General features: G+C 44.6%; 1 protein-coding gene across 3 annotated transcripts in view; it reads left to right on the top strand.

Moving 5' to 3' along the window:
* The window catches only part of MOB4 (MOB family member 4, phocein), a 178,021-nt gene that overhangs the window by 38,207 nt on the left and 121,013 nt on the right, over positions 1-18,801 (top strand). The window lies entirely within an intron of this gene.

Genomic DNA, 18,801 nt, shown 5'->3' with positions numbered 1-18,801 from the left:
GTCCTGTGACGTACGGGAACATAAGTTACTGGGCGTAAACAAAACGAAGGCAAAGTATGATACTTAGAATTTAGTGGCCTCTTGTCTCGAGAGGGGCTTTGCAGTATGCATCCTTAAGCCAGAGAACTGCTTTGCTCCGTAACCCGCTGAGGAGACAATGGTTTCAGACTTCTGTGTGTCTGAGAGTGTGGCATGGTCTTCAGTCTGGGCTAAATATGTCGTCTGAGGTCCCCAGATATCCTTTGGTTTCAAAATCTTGGGTTGCCAGCTGGCATAGGTCAGGCTTTGAGTATTGCAGTGTGTAAGATCTTGTATCCAATCCTGTGTGCGTGGAGCCATGTCACTTACCCAGCACAGCGCAAAGCCTCTTTTTAATAGTAATACAGCAATCGCTGCGTTCATATGCACCCCTATCGTTATAAAGCCGAGAGGGCTATGAGCAGAGTGAGATCGAACTGTACCTCAGTCAACTTGCCAATTATGTCAGCCACCTGTCCGCAAAAAAGACTGTCAGGTCATTTTCAGACCAGGTGTATGAAATCTGCTTGTTCTTGAAAGCATCTAGTGCATCGGTGTGCTCAGGATGAGTCTATTCTTGTTGAGCAGGTGTGGAGTAGAGCCGGTGTAAACTTGAAATGAAAACGTTTAATTCATTGAAACAGTTGGATTTGCATACAGCAGTATGTCCATTGAAACGCAGTGTTTTCTGTGCCTATAACTCTGAACCATGCATTCCCAGATATCAGTGGGTGTAGAGAGCATGCCCTATACAGTCTGGACATAACCCAGCAGACTCCACTGCACATATAATGTGGGTCAAAGGAGAGAAGTCTTTAGGTTTGTGTGGAAATCCAGGGAGGCAGCCCGAGCTGTATGTTGGAGCCTCAAATGTAGGAACTGTACTAGGGGACAGGAAGCGTTGCCATGGTTGAGCTGTCCCAATGTCACAAACTTGTGTTTGGGTTACAGAGCTCCCACTTTCACCTCTGCCCATTGTGTCTGGGTGTGCTGCACTAATCTATCCATAGTTGGTGGCAGCAACAAGCTGTCTTAAAAGGAAATGGCTGGTGAATAGAGTTTAGACTAATCTAGCTGGTGGCTGAGTTTCTGCCAGGCCCAACATGTTGTTGCAATAGTTTTTATACTGTGTGGATGCCCAGGCAAGCCAACTGGAAGCAGGGTTTTGAGCGGTGTATCCACCGCTTTGTCGTGTTCAGGATCTAAAAACTGAAGTCCTGCATCAGGATGGTACCAGTGTTGTACATAGTGGCATTATACTTCCAGATGATAAAGTTCCAAATCTGACACCTCCATTCCACCCTTATCTTATGACCTTGTTAATATGTTCCCGCAGATGAGGGGTTGCTTACCAGCCCAAATTTGTTTAATCAGGGTTCTGTCGAGCATGGCAAAGAAGGTCTAAGGAAATGGAATAGGAATATTCATGAAGAGGTATAAAAAAAAAAACAGGCGAGGATTACCATCCTGATAATAGCATACCTGCCCACAAGCGATACAGGAAGCTTTATCCAGCTCTCCACCCATGTCTCCAGTCGCTCCATGACTGGACTGTTTTGTTGTAGTAGAGTATCATTCTTGTGGTTGAGGATTATGCCTTGGTATCTGAGTCTGTAACCTAGCCGAAAGGGAGCTCTAGTGTCAGTGTTGTGCAGTCGTGGGGGGAGAGGATTTTCGTTTTGGACCCATTAATGACCAGGCCGGAATGACATCCGAATCGTATTATTTCATGGATCATGGCAGAGAGGTTGGCCTTTGGGTCTTTCACGAATAGCAAAATATAATCTTCATGCATGGATAAGAGGAGCCGTCGCATAAAGAACACCAGACCTCTATGTGAGTGTCGCTCCTACAGAAGGCTGGGCGAGGAAAAGGGGTTTAAAGGCTACCACAATTAACGGATGAGAGCCGGCATCCCTGTCTTCTGCCACTATATATGGATATAGGGTCTGTTAATGTGCTGTTGATCAAGATGTGGGCCACTGGGGTCTACATAGAGAAGTTTGAGTATGATGAAGCGGGGGGGGGGGGATTCAGGGGTGGGGCGCAAACCTTAGCTAATATTTGAAAAAGAAAGGGCGACTCTAAAGGGTCAAATTACTTCTCCGAATTGAGGACTGCAACGGCCAGCAGATGCAGGACTATCTGATTGAGATCTGTGTATATGGTGCAAAGGTTATAAGATGTGGGTGAATGGGGCACAAATCCAGATTGAGCAGAGGCAATGAGGTGTTCCATAATTGGGATAAGTCTAGCGGTCTGTAAGAGGCACAGAGGGTTGGGTCCTTTCCTGATTTGGGTAGGTTCGTCCTCATTGTCTGAGCCCAGTGTAGACCTGCATGCATCCCACTTGGTTTCAAATTGTAATTTCGCCCCCTTCCCCAAGATAAGGAAGAATTCTGCTACTGAAAGGGGTTTGTGGTAGGTAGGCAGGTGGCAAACTCGCTGGGGGATTTAAAAGTTGGCATATCCACAATCTTAAGGGGCCTCAGCATGTGCTGCGGTAGAAGGCCAATGTCCTCTGAAGGCATGTCAAGAGGCAGCCGGGAGATTGGGCAGGCATTAGTTCTATTATCCCAACAGCGATATTTCACTTTAATGAAACACAGTACAGGGTGAGGACACAGCGCCAGATCCAACCCAGAGGCCCTAAGGTAGACTACGACGGGCTCCCGTGGCCTGTACTTACAGTGAGCCACAGTGCGGTGGATTAACTGAGGGTCTGGGCATCCCCGCCGTCGCAGGACAGTCTTTCCTCCGCGGCGAATGGCCCCACGGGCGCATCCATGGGGCCCAATGCCCCACAAGGGCATGATCAGTCAGTCGGTTCCAGTCCCTCCACCAGTGGACCACAGCCTCCTGACACAGCGTGAAGCCTGCCGCCGTGGCCTCTGGCTCAGCAGTGGCCCCTGTTGCTGCCAGGTGTCTGAGGAGCACTGCTCTCCTCTGTGCGGCCAGGTCCTCCACACGGTCCATGGGTCCTGCTGAGCTCCTCCGGGTTTAGGAGGGCTGTTGCACTCATCCATGAGCAGGATGATGAAGGATTACTCTGTGGCAGGAATTGGCTGGTCAGGCTCCGAAGCTTTGCTGCCATCTTGGACTCCAGTGTGGCTCCACCACCTCAGGCCCATCACTTTTTTATATTTTTATTTGGACATGTTTGGCCTGCTTTTTGCGAGAGCCTAAGAAAACTGTTAAAACAATCTAGCCTAGCTGCAACGGTGGCCTGAAATATTGCTTCCTAATCTCTGGGAGTATGAATGGGAACTACTTTCTTTACATTTTAAGGAGAAAGAAGCAGGTGGAAATGATTTTCAAAATCTGCTCTTGGACAGATCAAAGATAATCGCCAAGTTCCTAGGAGAGGAAACAGGAAGGGATGCATGTGCCTCCTGTGCTGGCCACCAACTCAAACTCCAAATAGGTTTGCCGAGCACCATAATGTCAGTTTTCGAACGGTTTAATCTTAACAAATTATTATTCATTCACTACTCAGTGGAAGAAATAGACTTAAATCTGGATTGTAAGGACGTCACTTCATGATATAATTATAAAATAAATTCAGATTCATCTGCTTATGAAAAGAAAGTGAAAGCAAAAGAACAAGTAATGGATGTTTATAGAGTGGCAAAGCATATGGCTGAGAGCTGAGCTTTCAGCTACCATGCGCTGAATACGTTGGTAGCTAGATGAAAAAGACTGCAGGAAGACTGTCGGTGATCAGTCAGACAAAATGAGACTAACCAGTCAAAAGTAGTGCCTCCCATTCCAGCTTTCCTTAAGTGAAAAGCAAGGGCAGGGTGGTAGACACCATCAGAGCCCATGGAAAGGTCCATTACAATCCAAGTGGCTACTTCTCTGGAAGCACATATGTAGTTCATTGAGCACTCTGGCGTGCTCCAAAATCAGAACAAAATCCTAAATTCGGGGGGGGGGGGGGATGCTAATCATAGTGGCCTCGAGATGGGGTGGTATTTGCATATTTCCAATGTCCTAATGATTTTAGTCTTTCCAGACGAGTTAGATGGGTCTATAGTTGCAAAGATTCATTGGATCTGCGAAAGCCTTTTTGAGTAATGGAAGGACCAGTGCTGGTTTCCATGGCTTGGAAATGTCTAAAAATCAGCAATTGGTTATATAAACAAGTAATTGGGTGATTAAGAGTGGAGGCCCATTGTTATAGGAGTTTTAGCAGGGCAAGAATCGAGCGGATATCAAAGTTAAAGCATTGGTTTTGGTAAGCACAAAGTCCTCTTCATTAGGAAAAAGCCTGAAAACATATGGGACAATTTGGGGACATAGCGGGTCGTAAAGCTGAGATCACAATTCAGTATGGTTTTTCTACTCCGAAAAACCAAGGACAAGTCATTGCAGAAGGTCTGTGATGGCACACAGAAGGAATTTCTTCCTTTTGGCGAACTAAGACTATCGAATATGTTAAACATTCTCGATTTTATTGGCAGCAGGATGGATGCGATTACTGTTTATTCCCTTATTACACATTTTTATGCGATCACTCTGTGCCTTTAAGTAAATTTTTTTTTTTTTTTTTTTAAAAAGTCTTGTGGCAGATATTGCAGTCTCTACCTACGTTTGATACATTTGCAAGGTACTTTAGTTTCTCTAAGAAAATAGAGGTGTGATTAATGATACCTGGTCATTTTCATTACAGTGAAAGTGCCTAGAGTGGTCGTGATGCACTTGATAGGAGGTGTTACTGTAGGCGAAGAGGTGGAGCATCAGTAAGGGCGTAGGCCGCTTTCTAAACTGATAGTCTGGTCCTCTGCCTCCTGAAATGTGTCCTAGTTGAAATGAAGTTTGCGGTCATAGGGCCCAAGTAAGGACAAAATCTAGGGCAGGATGATCAGTCCAGACCAGAGGAGTGCTTTTACACCTGATGATGCTGAATCAGTGTGAAAATAAAAATCTCTTTTCCATTCAAACAAAGTAATAAGATCAAGAAAAGCAAGGCTAAAGGTATCATTTTGAGGAGGTGCTCTATACACCAAAAGTGTTTTATGGTGAGGTTAGATGACCGTCTTAAGGCCATGTATAAAAAGATATCCGGTTGGTGAACCTTTTAATCCAGTTCTTCGAATAAAATCGTTTTTAATTTGGTGCTTCAAGATGCTTTTGATACTTATATCGTGTCTAATACTCTTGGCAAGGAAGTCATGAATTTTACAGTGAGGACTTATACTTAGTCTAGTAGCCTTTTGTCCTGAGGTTGGTATCCATGATTACAGAATGAAATGTCAGTGTGTTCTTGCCATCTCCCATTTCTATGCATCGGCTCTATTGTAAAATATTATCAGTAGGGAACTTTTGATTAGACAGCAGAATATATATTTAGCACACTACATTTGTGTTTTAAGTTTGAGGTTACATCTCTGGCTTCATGTCCTCATTAATATATATATAATTTTTTTTTTTTTAAAGCTTAAAGTAGTTGTGCATGTAATAAATATTGTCTCATCTTAGACGAAAATTGTTATTGCTCGGGGTGATCACTGTTAATATTGTCATGTTTGTCCTTCTAATTGGATGAAGTTCAGCATCAGTGAAAGGTGTCTTGTCCATCAGTTTTAGCTCTAGAGTTGTTTAAATATGACCTTGAGTACGCATCTTTTGCAGGGTGTACCACCAACTCTGGGAATTTTATTGGCTGAGGGCAGAGCCAGCAAAATATCTGGATTCAAGCAATGATTTAGCCAAGTTTCCACCATGAATGCTAAATCAACATGGTTATCAGTGAGATAATCCTGTAGTATTGTATCATGTTTTACTTAATGTCTTGCATTAATAAGAATGCATTTCACATTTGTCTTTCATTGTCATCGGGTCACTTAAATTGGCATTGAGAATTGTGTACTTACCAATCTGTTAGCATTTAGAAGTCATCTTTTTGAACTATGAAATCGTCATGGTTCTGTGTTTAGTTTGTATGTCACCGGGCACAGTCTGGCTTAACTTTGGTGCACCAGTTGCACACCCTTACCATGTATGCAAGGCTTCAGAGATGAGGTAGTGGGGCCTGTACTCAGATGTGCAGGTCATTTAAGTGAAAGAAATGCTGTTAAGGACAATTAAGAAACAAATTTGCTGACAGCAGTGCCTGCCTGCTAAACAAACGGGTTGCAACTACTGGGAAAGAGATGCTAAATAAATAATTAATTAGGAGAAAAGGAAACCATAAACCAAGTAAAACAAACTTTTACCTTTCTGGACTGTAGTTAAAATAACAAGGTAAAAAAATTTGTAACCAGCCAACCCACCCACTGAAATGCTAACAAATGAATACTAGTGGAATCGCCATAATCAAATCGAAAAAAAATCCAGTTTTTTCTCAATTATTTTTTATGTTGGTATATCACACTTTATGCAACAGTTCTTTTTTTGAATTTTAGAAAAAGAAAAACCCTTACACCTCGCTGCATTCCAGGGACGGGAGAGCAATGGTGGCATAAATCGCGTAACTAAAAAAACAAAACACATAACTCCCTCTCTCGTACCTTGGCATGCCAGCCTCTGTAACAAACCTAATATGGAATCCCAAACCCTCAGAGATAATGTTATCAATACCCTTTGATTCCAGGTCGATGGGACTCCATTGGTTCTTATTTTCTAGATGATTGATTGAGTCGATTCCTGAGAAATAGGGAAGTCTCGACACTATTATATTTGGAACAGGTAATTACTTTCAATTCAGCGGATAGAAGCACTAGGCAGGGCCCCCATTGCTTTTAGAATTCCTTCCCTCTCTGTTCCAAAGTCAATGAAGATTTTCTTTATGCCTACTATTTCCCAGATCTGGTGCAACCACTGTCTGTGTTCTGGAGCTCTGCTCGTTTCTCAGTATGCTAATGTCACCGGTTTAGCCGTGAAAAGGAGGATTGTGATGAGTTTTCCCTGGGGATCTGAGCTGGTGTGTACGTTTATAGTCAACCCTGTGAATTATGTTTACTTGGAGTCTAAGGAACAGGCAGTCAATCTTGGCATCAGTGTCATTCACCACTTCTCCCTAGCAATGAACGAGTTTGGGACAGTTTGAAAAGAAGATGACTGCTGCACACCTCAAAGTGTTGGAAAAAGTGAAACATGTCCATCCCTTTATGTACTGTATTGGGTGCAGGTGGGTATCTCCTACTGATCCAAGGCGTTACTGAAATAGGTCATTGTTGTGTTTTCATGAGAAGGAATAACTTCCCCACTCTGTACTCCAAATGAGAAGTTTTAATAATTATGTAGTTACAATCCTCATTTATTACGATTTGTTCCTCAATTATAAAGTGTTAGTCCATCACACTATATGCGCTCGTCATTGTGCATTTCTTAAGAATCCCAATGCGTTTCGAGACTGGCCCTTCATCAGGGTGATATCTCCTATAATGCAATCAACATCATATAGTCCGAATAACTAAGAATGGATCAGCTTAACTGTCACAAGAACAATCTATGAAAAGCTATCAGTACTGTGCAAGTGAAGTCGAAGAAGTTTGGGACAGTGCCACAGCGGATGCCAGAGCAGTCCCTCTGCAACCTCGCCAGCAATCTTTAGCTCTGTAGTTGTCTCAGGCATGAATTCTCTCCAGGTATAATACCAAAAGGCTGCTAATTTAATCAATTTCCCTAATTGCTATACCAGATGTGGAAAAATTTGCCCTCTGGAAGATAGCACTCCAATTCCTAGTATCTAGAGGTCTTCCATCTGTTTCCATCTCTTCTGTCCCGGGCATTTTTCAGTAGCTTGGCTATGTGATAAATGCTTATACATTTCTGAAAGTATTCGTTTGTCCCCTGATTTGGTGATTAGTTATTTTTCAGATGGTAGTGGTGGCCTCCTGGCTGCATGCTCGAAGTATAGGATGAGTTACCCAGTGTCATACTGGTAATATCTAAATTGTATCACATCTGGAAATCCATAATCGGCTTTAATCTGTTCAAAGGATTGTATGCCATCCCAGTCAAATCACCAATCCCCTTGCAATCCGCATTTTGTCATTTCAGATATGCTTCCTCCTTCTGTGCAGAGGCGAAGTAGGGATTATCAATTTCCAGGCATCATAGACAGTGAAATGGTTTATGCATGACACTTATGGTGTTAATTGTAATCTGAACTGCCTAATGATAATGCTATTGCTCAACAGAGTGATGGCATATTGCTCCCATATAACATCTGTGAAACCTAATTTTGTTTAAAAAAAATAAAAAATTACAGTGAAATGGTAATCTATCCTGAGTTGACCACTCCCATATCCCATGCTGCTAATGTTGCTTGTGTCACCAGGGACAACTCTAACCCAAGGCTCTATATTTCGTATCGGGCAGATTGTTTTCCAAGCATGTGTACCAGCTAAGGAGATATATATATATATATATATATATATATATATATATATATATATATATATATATATATATATATATATATATATATATATATATATATATATATATATATATATATATTGCACACCGTTTCCGTTAAAGCCTCTGAAGAGAAGCATATGGAGCTTCGAAACGCGTCAGGCAAATCCACTACGGAGCGGATCCCCGTCCCTACCTACACATAAATCAAGCTGCTGGTCGAGTGCTACTTACAGGTGGACACCTTGGAGCAGAATATAACACGCGGCCGTCCAGCCGCGGAGTATGCACCACCCCGGAAGTCTTGGGGGCCACGAAAGTGGAACAGCAGCCGCACATAGGATCAAGGACGGGCCCACTTGCAGGGTCCATATAGGACTTGATTATGTGCTTTCCGCACTACACTTCCCATAATGCACAGTCTCATTTGAGCCTCCCATTGGTGGGTGTGTCATATGTTAAATGGCGAAGTGGGTTAGCGGTTGTGCACACCGTTTCCGTTAAAGCCTCTGAAGAGAAGCATATGGAGCTTCGAAACGCGTCAGGCAAATCCACTACGGAGCGGCTCCTGCGAGCGGATCCCCGTCCCTACCTACACATAAATCAAGCTGCTGGTCGAGTGCTACTTACAGGTGGACACCTTGGAGCAGAATATAACACGCGGCCGTCCAGCCGCGGAGTATGCACCACCCCGGAAGTCTTGGGGGCCACGAAAGTGGAACAGCAGCCGTACATAGGATCAAGGACGGGCCCACTTGCAGGGTCCATATAGGACTTGATTATGTGCTTTCCGCACTACACTTCCCATAATGCACAGTCTCATTTGAGCCTCCCATTGGTGGGTGTGTCATATGTTAAATGGCGAAGTGGGTTAGCGGTTGTGCACACCGTTTCCGTTAAAGCCTCTGAAGAGAAGCATATGGAGCTTCGAAACGCGTCAGGCAAATCCACTACGGAGCGGCTCCTGCGAGCGGATCCCCGTCCCTACCTACACATAAATCAAGCTGCTGGTCGAGTGCTACTTACAGGTGGACACCTTGGAGCAGAATATATATATATATATATATATATATATATATATATATACACACATCAGTGTCACTCCACCTCGTAACCTATTTGGGCTGCATGCTAGTAATTTATAGAATTTTGAGTGGCCACACCATCTTTCTCAACTGGGCAATCCTTTTGCTGTTATTCTTGGTTGCTTTCTGGCACCAATAAAGTTGTTAAACTTTTATTGCATGACATGTGAAGTGGCACAGTTTGCAGTAAAAACAAAAACCGCTGCAGTGCAACCATCTTAACAACCACTATTTGACCAAGCCAAGTCAAGCCCAGCCCCACGCCAGAAAATCAAATTTAATTTGTCTCGCTAGTTACGTGTAATTAGCTCGGACCATCTTAAGCAAAACAGGGGTTAACCTTATCCCTCAGTATGAAATACTATCCTTTGTCCACTGAACCTGCAGTTGTTGCAGGCACATTTTTGGTTTTTTAGTTTTTCTTGCCATTATTGCAAGGGACGTACTAAGCAGTTGTGACTTTGGTATATTCATTTTGTAGCCCAGTGTCCACCCAAAAAGCTGCAATGGGTCTATAGTTGTGGAGCAATCCGGGGTTGCTAATTTCAGCACATAGCCTCCTCGTACATGCAAAGTGTATGCTCCATACTGCCCATTATCAAACCACCATTTCGGATTTCAGAAAAAAAGAGAAGTGAGAAAGGTCTTCGACTTCAACCCGTCCCTTGAAGTTATCCAACGAGATGAGGGACTTTTGTCATTTGAGACCTTGCTCCTTGCCTCCCTGAGTTTCCAGAAGAGGGTGAGACACCTGCCCAACTTCTGGTGTTCTGTGAGGCCATGTGCCTCATATTTGGGTGTCCTGTTCCCACTGGTGCACCTTCCGGGACCCCAGGTTTTGGGAGGGGTCCCCAGTGGTTCTCTGCCGGCGGTTCCATCCTCTGCACTAGTCGAGCTCCTTGGATCCTCAGATGGATCCTGACCGGCACTGGTCGTGCCACCTCAACCTTCCTTGGTGCCTATGCCCATTGCGGCATCATACTGGACTTCAACCTGGAGCCATAGGGGCGTCGTCCGGCACAGACCGTCCGGAGTCATGCCTTCCAGGCCAGAGCTGGAGTCTTTTTCGTATGAGCTGTGGAAGAGGTGTGGCGCAGCGGCCAGGTTGCCTGACTCCGGACTATGTGGTTCACGGTTCGATCCCCAGCGCCAGCTGCCGATTAGCCCGGCACCATGTGACTCTGGGCAATAGCTTGCTTAATCTTCCTGACAGCCCCCAGCGCTTTACAAATGCTGGTATTTCATTTATTAATTTACTATGGAGGGGTCGCTGGACCCTGAAAAATATAAGCCCATTGACCCTAACATGGACTGATGTGAGGACTTGGTGGACGCCAGCGGACTGGACACCTCTTCAGATACTGGCATGGTATCTCCTCCTACCTTGGCTAGGGAGGAGGGAGCCTCTCTTGCTATGATGGTAAGGGCGACCTATGTCCTGGACCTTAGCTTACCCTCAGTGATATCAAGACTAACGTATTGTTGTGGGTGCTTCAGTCGGGAGTCTCCCCCTTAGAAATGCTTCTCCCATTTAATGGAGGTCAATAACATCCGACCCCTGCACTTTTCAGATTGTCCGAAGGGTCTGCTCCTTATCCTCGGGACCTCACCTCCACCCATGCCTCCCACATGCAACAAGCTGACAGAGGACCATCTCTTCTTTGTCTACCAGGAAGTGACGGCTCTCTTGGCATAAGGGAGCCACAGAGAGGGTTCCAATGCCAGAAGTAGTTTGTGGTTGTTAATTTCCGCTACTTTCTGGTGCCCAAGAAATACTGAGTCCTATCCTAGACATACCAGTGCCCTCTCAATATCTTCTTCAAGAAAGAGATGTTCAAAATGGTCATGCTCACTCAAGTCCGGTCGCCCTGGACCCAGGAGACTGGATGGTAGCGTTGAACTTGCAGGGCGCCTACTTCCACATTCCCATCCTGCCTGCCCACAGGCGTTAACTGCTATTCATGGTGGGCCACGAGTAAATTCATTTCACCATGCTCCCTTTCGGCCTTACCAGTGTCCCTCGGATGTTCACCAAGATGATGGCTATAGTTGCAGCGGATCTGCAGTGATCAGGGGCGCAACAAGCAGGGGCTACAACAGTATAGATAGGACCTGCCATTCCGGTGACTCAGCTGGGAAAGTTGGCCAGGCCTGCCGTGCAGCATGGCATATCTTGCCATACGTTAGCATGTCCATTAAGGAAACTAAACTCTATTCTAAATAATGCTAAGTGAGCACCTTTGCCGTTACCGTTATCTGGCAGCTGACATGCACAGTAGAATGACTCAAAGCTAGTGCCACACTTATTACTAATTCTCTTGTCTTCACATTTTATACCTGGTTAATCTAATCTCTGGTCACAAATTCTGTTAAAATGCTCTCATTTAGTGCAAATTATTAAGTATAAACTTATCAAAAGCTAAAAAGGTACACAAATATCACCTCCCTAGTACACTATATTTTTCTGCAGTTGTATTTGATCTAGAATAGTCCACTTTCAGGCAACTGCAATCAGTGATTGAGCAGAGCACTATCGTAGGGGTACAAATATTCTATATAATTCCAGTACCACAATTCCTGTACCCCAATGGCCCGTTAGCATAATTCCACCAGATGTGGCAGAAATGCAGTTACAAGGGCTTACAGTAGTTGCAAGCAATGCTAGTTGGGACCTTCAGTGATGGTCCTCAATTTGCCAGTGGTATGAGGCAGATCTCTTCAGTTATTTCATGCCTGTTCAGTTGGTGATTGGTGGTTTATTGCTGTGGGCTGGCACAGTACTGGTGATGGATTTGACCCATAGGGATTCTGTCTTGGAAGAGTGTTTGCAGGTCAAGCAGTTTAAGGGAGTTATTATGCAGACTACTTGAACTACAATCTGGTGCCCTACTGCTTAGTGTCTAGTCCGACTACTATATAGTAATGTGACCTCAAAGATAATCCTCGTGGCCCCCGCGAATAATAATGCCATAACACAGTCATCCTAACATAACTTACCTGGACAATAAAGGTTTGTTGCTGGTTAGGCTGTTCCCTATCTGTGGAAAATACTTGAGGGAGAGATTTGTTATTCCGGATTCTATCCCAGGGCTGGATGATGTAATCTTGAAAATTGCAATGTTTCCACCTCGCTTATCAAGTGTAAATGCTCCTTAATGTTTTGAATATTGGCTGGTATAGAGTTCCAGAGCTTGGTAGTTTATACTGAAAAAACGATGGCCCCTGTGAATTTCTTGTAGTAAGTCAGGGTGGTGATCTGTGCTGTGAGCCTGGAGCGCAGTGTCCTATTTGTTTGTGTTACTTAAATTTAACTTGTAAGTATAGTGGTGCTTTTCCTTTGTAGGCTGTGTGGATAATGCAAAGTGCCTTAAACATTGCTCATCGTGACTAAGGATGCCGCAATCCAGGAGTCGGGCAGTTTATTTTTTCTGGTTGCTGTAAAGGGATTCTAACACTTCTGCCTTTCTTACAACGTAGCTAGTGATTTAATTTTTTGTAATGCTTTTGCTCAATTTTAGGGCATCCTTAACTGCCCCTTCAGTCACCATCTTTCACAGTCCCTGTCATTCCTGTGCTAGAAAATGTTTAATGAAGATGGCCACAAAGTGTGCATGGTCTGTCTTATAGTATTTTACCAAAGGTTTGAGTGCCTATATGGAATACAAGGAAAACTAGGAGCAGGCTGCGGACCAGGAGCTTGCTTATTGGGGTGACGGCAGATATGTCAGTAGCTATCCACCCTGGCAAACATGAGGGCTCAAGTCCCATTTTTTGTTAATGGTTTGCCCACTCAGATCTTCTTTGGGTCAGTTGGACTTACTACGCTCTCATTACAATGCGTGGCTGGTATGAACACATTTTCATTTGCAGCTTTTAGCTTCTAGTCCCCCACTGACGCCATTAAGGATTCTGACAGTTGCCAGGAGACCTTACATGAGAATAACGGAAAGGCAGTGAGTGTTCTTAACAGCAAAGCAAGAACAATTTGGCAAGAGACATGAAAAGGCTTATGCTAGGCTCTTTTGGTCCGAAATTTTTAAATACCACTTTCCTCCTCTGTAGCAGAATGGTCCAGATGTCACACCCCTGATGTATGGAGATGTATGCCAATGTGATCGGTTGTATTTGGGCTAAATTGGAACTATCTCTCAAATGTTCTCCGCTTCAAGTCAAGAGCTAAGCCATGGTTTGGTCAAATCCAAGTAGGTAGCCAAGGTCCTTAACTTAGGATAGACTTTGATGTTACCCTTGTTCCAGACCGGTAAACCAGTGGTACCACCATGGTAGCTTAGGTCCATCTCCTTTGGTTGAGAAAATGTCTTCTCCTATTAATGAATATCCGTGAACCAAAACGTCAAACTTGTCTGTGCCGTGAGACATTTGAGATACTGAAATGGTTTATACACAGATACGCCTCAACATCAAATAGTTGGCTGTATGCTGTTGAAAACCGAGGAAGCAAGCAAATATAAAATTAAAAATATGGAACTAAAGGGGGGCGTGGCTTGGACGGCAGGGGGCGTGGCTTGGACGGCAGGGGGGGGGGGGGCATGGCTTGGACGGCAGAGCTAATGGCTGCCTGATCCTGCCGATGTGCCGTAACGGAGCAAGCGAAGGGAGTTTACTCCGATGAGCAGCGAACCGCCAAGAAAAAGGGACACAGCACGGGGCGTTGGAACTCACACGCCATAGAGTGAGACCATCGTGGAGAGGTATGAACGCTAAGAAGAGCAAAGTTAAGAACACGGATGGAGGGCTGAGGCATCCAAGATGGCGCCCACAAGAAACAACGGAGGAAACCGAACCTAAAAATGGTCCCCCAGCTACACAACCATGAAGAAGCATGGAACAAAGACCGACACTCAGCGGCCAGAGGTGAGCGGGGGGAAGCGGGCGAGGCAAGCACCGGAATAAAGAGCAGCGCTGCTCGGAGAGACCGCCGCCACAGATATGCAGAAAAAGGAGCCACAGTGCTCAGGCTAGAACGACCAATACAAAAAAACTTCTTGGGTTCCTCAGGAAGAAACCTCAGAGACCGACGTGGATAGGGGAAGAAGGAGAGTAGTAGAGCCTGATGACAAGATATTCAACAATTCAAAAAGAAGAACACACAAAGAGAACCAGCACGTACTACACCCTAAGCAGGAAAAGAAAGAGCGAGCAAGGAGAATGGAGGAAGCAACACGCAGGACAAGCACATGAGACAATGGACAAATAAAGACGCAAGAGAGACATGGGTGGCAACAAACAAAAAACATGGCTGACAGGAAACCAGACTGCACCAGCAACAGAAGAAAAGCAAACACGAGCCACTGATATCGGATTCACCAATCAGAGGCCGGACATAAATAGCACGCTAGAAACGATTCTTAAGAAACTAGCAGAGGTGCATGACTTGGCGAAGTCAACAAAGCTCACCACGGAAAAAATCCAATTAGAGATTGCGGTGGTTACAGCAGATCTGAACTCTGTGAACATCAGACTGGCAGCGGCGGAGCAGAGAATTAGCGACACAGAAGATGCTGGACATGTCATGGTTAAAGAAGTAAGATCATTAGCTGAAATCACGAGCGCCCTACAAAAGCAAGCAGCAGAGATGGAAGATAAGAACCGAAGGGGGAACATTCGAATACTCGGAGTCTCAGAAGGAGCAGAGGATACAGCAGGCTCTTGCTCCGCATTCCTCGAGGACCTGATACCAAAGCTCACCAACCTAAAGTTCAACCGTCAATTTGAATTAGATAAGGCATTCAGAGTACCGGCTGCCAAAGTACCAACCTCCCACTATGCAAGACCCATCATATGCAAGCCCCTGAGGTCACACCACACGGAGGAAATTTTTAACTACACCAGGAAAAACCAACATCAACTGGAAGGGCCACAAAATCATCCTAACCCAACACTACTCAAAGCCCACTGTGGACACAAGGAAAGGATTCCTCGCTCTTTGCCAGAAACTCAAACACAGGAACATACAATTTCCGTTCATTGCCCCTACAAGATTTAAAATAGACAAAGGAAAAAATCACGTCTTCAAGGATCCATGAGAATTACACAAATACCTAGTGGGCCCAATGTCGCTACCAATGGACACAGCTCTACAGAGCACAGCAAAAAGAGGCCCATCTCCAGAACACAATAATGAAGGAGACACTGTGGGAAACTAAAGAGTAAAAGCGACGAAATAATGAAACTAATACTATGCACATCACATCTACCTCAACCACCACTATCTGCTACCTCACGACCAATTCCACAACAAAAAGGAGTACTGACGAGACCATAAGCTCCGGGAGGTGAAAAGGCGATCCTGCCGTCACACCTTCTGTATCCTAATGTAGAAGGGAGGACACGGGCGGGGGGGGCTTGGGGGGGCATTAAAGTCAGTACTTCACAATGTATGAAATGTGAAAATGGCAATAAAAATAAGTTTAAGGTCAGTACTTCTCAAGTACACTTTTTTTTTTTTTTTTTTTTTTTTCATTCTTTCCTTTTTTTAAACGTCAGATACTCAAATGAAGACCAATGTACTAGCCCATGCAGCTCTAGGAAAGATAAATCGGGGCCAGAGACACTAGCACACCCGGGGTCCTTGGAGATCAGACCATATAGAAGGGCCGCGCCTTAGGAATACAAATGGCCGGTAGCAAAACTCTCACACTAACTACAGACCTTAAAATAACATCACTCAATGTCAAGGGCCTTAACCACCCCATTAAACGCAAGAAAATGCTAAACTACCTAACAAAAACCAAGAGCGATATAGTCCTGTTACAAGAAACGAAACTAGAGGAGGAAGACACCAAACTAATCGGAACCAAATGGATAGCGCAGAGCGCAAGCTCGCCTGCAGATAAAGGGGAGAGGGGTGTTGACCCTGGTATCCATGGGGTCGAGCCTAGCAATAGACTCGCACACGCAAGATAAAGAGGGCAGACTCCTAGTAACGAACCTATCCAGAGGAGAAGAAATACTGCACATGGTGAACTTATACGGCCCAAACCTAGACGATCATTCATTCTGGACAGGGGTAGCCGACTCCCTAGACAAACTGCCACAAGATTAAATCATTATCGTGGCAGGGGATTTCAATTTACCACTAGACCCCCTAATAGACAGGCAATCCACGTGAAAATTTCAAACTACCAAGTCCCACACAGCACTTCTAAATATATGTTCTAAATTCAATCTTAAAGATGCATGGAGGTTACAACACCCAACCGAAAGAGACTACACCTTCTACTCCAACCCTCAAGTCGTACACGAGGATAGATTACATCCTAATCTCAGGGAGCCACACACACATGATCGAAGAGTCTACTATCGAACCAAGACTAGTCTCTGATCATTCAGCCATTAGTCTAAAACTAAGCGGCACACACAACGAAACACCTCCGAAAAGATGGCGATTTAGGAACTACACCATCAGAGACCCTTGCAACAAAAAGGAAATTGGGGTGGCCATAAGTGCCTATATAACCCATAATGAGGTGAACACCAACACCTTATGGGAGGCACTAAAGGCAACCATCAGAGGGAAACTAATAAGCATCAAGGCAAGAATAAACAAGAAAGCAAACCTGCAGCTGACACAGCTTGAAGGATATAAAAAAGCTAGAACTCTAACATATAAACACTCAAGACAACGCAACACTCTACGCCCTAACACAACAGAAGTATGCATACAACAAGATCATAAGCGAGAGAGCGGGCATGTGGTTCGACAAATGCAAGGCACTCAACCTCTGCGAGTCAAACAGAGCAGGGAAACTGTTAGCATCATACCTAAAACACAAGTGTAACCAGGTAGCGATCTCCTCAATTACAGATCAACACAATAAAACATCCACAAGACACAGAGATACTCCAGACATTCAAAGACTTTTATGAAGACCTCTATAGGAACCAAAAGACACTCGACAAGGAGCTCTGCAAAAAATTCCTAGAAAGGCTGAAACTACCAAAACTAGACCAAGCTGACACTGCAAGGCTAGGACAAGAAATCAACACCACAGAACTAGAACTGGCAGTCAAAGCGCTAAAAAAAAAATAAGGCCCTGGGCCCAGACGGCTTCACAGCTGACTTCTACAAAGCCTTCCTACCCCAACTAACCCCAACCTTGAAAAAAGTTTTTAACCATACTGCGTCGTCCGGGGTTGTCCCAATGTCTGACAGAGGCGACAATAATAGTCATACCGAAGGAAGGTTAAGACCACCAACACCCGGGGAACTATAGGCCCATATCACTTATCAATGCCGACTGCAAAATATATGTCAAAATCCTGGCAGCCAGACTGAACAAGTTCCTGCCAAAAATAGTAAGTAATACCCAAGTGGGATTCATGCGAAACCGAATGGCAATCGACAACACACGGCTATTCTGCCACGTACTGGAACATGTCTCAGGGAGCCAGACACCGGCAGTGGCCATAGCATTAGATGCAGAGAAAGCCTTCGATAAAGTGTCGTGGTCTTTCCTAGAACAATGCATGTACAGTTTCAACTTGGGAGAAGACTTTGTCAGAATGACAATGGCCCTATACCAGTCCCCCACGACCCGCATCGCGATGAATGGCTCGCTCTGACACATTCACGTTACAACAAGAGACCAGACAAGGGTGCCCACTCTCACCGTCACTCTTCTTCCTGGCGCTAGAACCTCTCATTAAGGACATAAAAGTAAATGAAAATATCAAGGGGATAAACTTTAAAGGAATGAACCTAAAACTGGCAGCCTACGCAGACGATATTCTGATAATGACAGAGCAACCCCAGGCATCAGTAGAAGCGCTAATGTCCACGATAAAAGAATACTCGACCACTCAGGGTACAAGCTTAATAATGACAAATCTGAGTGCAAGCCGCTGAATATCTTCTGTTCCAGAGAAGTCCTGGGAAACTCTGGGCTGACCTGGCAGACCAACTATATCAAATACTTGGGTATACTATTTGGTAGCGACCTACTAACCACAATACGACACAATGAGAAACTTCTACTGATAAAGATAAAGAAACATTTAGAGGTCTGGTCACCAAAATTTATGACATGGTGGGGACGAATTGAAACATTAAAAAATAATGATCACACCCCTGGTAAATTATCTATCGGGGATGATCCCCATCTTCCTAACAGATGACTTCCACCAAAGGGTAGATAAATTGTGCACCAAATTCCTGTGGAGGGATAAGAAAGCGAGGATAAGCATTAAAAAAACTAAGATTACTGAAAACACAAGGATGGGTGAACCTAGCGGATTTCAAGCTCTTCCAACTAGCTTTCATTGCCAAGCAAGGCATACAGTGGGTAGATCAAACACCGGAATACACACC

The sequence above is a fragment of the Triturus cristatus genome, chromosome 3_2 (assembly GCF_964204655.1).
Source record: "Triturus cristatus chromosome 3_2, aTriCri1.1, whole genome shotgun sequence".
NCBI lineage: Eukaryota > Metazoa > Chordata > Amphibia > Caudata > Salamandridae > Triturus > Triturus cristatus.
Note: the sequence above shows the minus strand (reverse complement) of the source record. Positions and strands in the feature narration are given on the sequence as shown.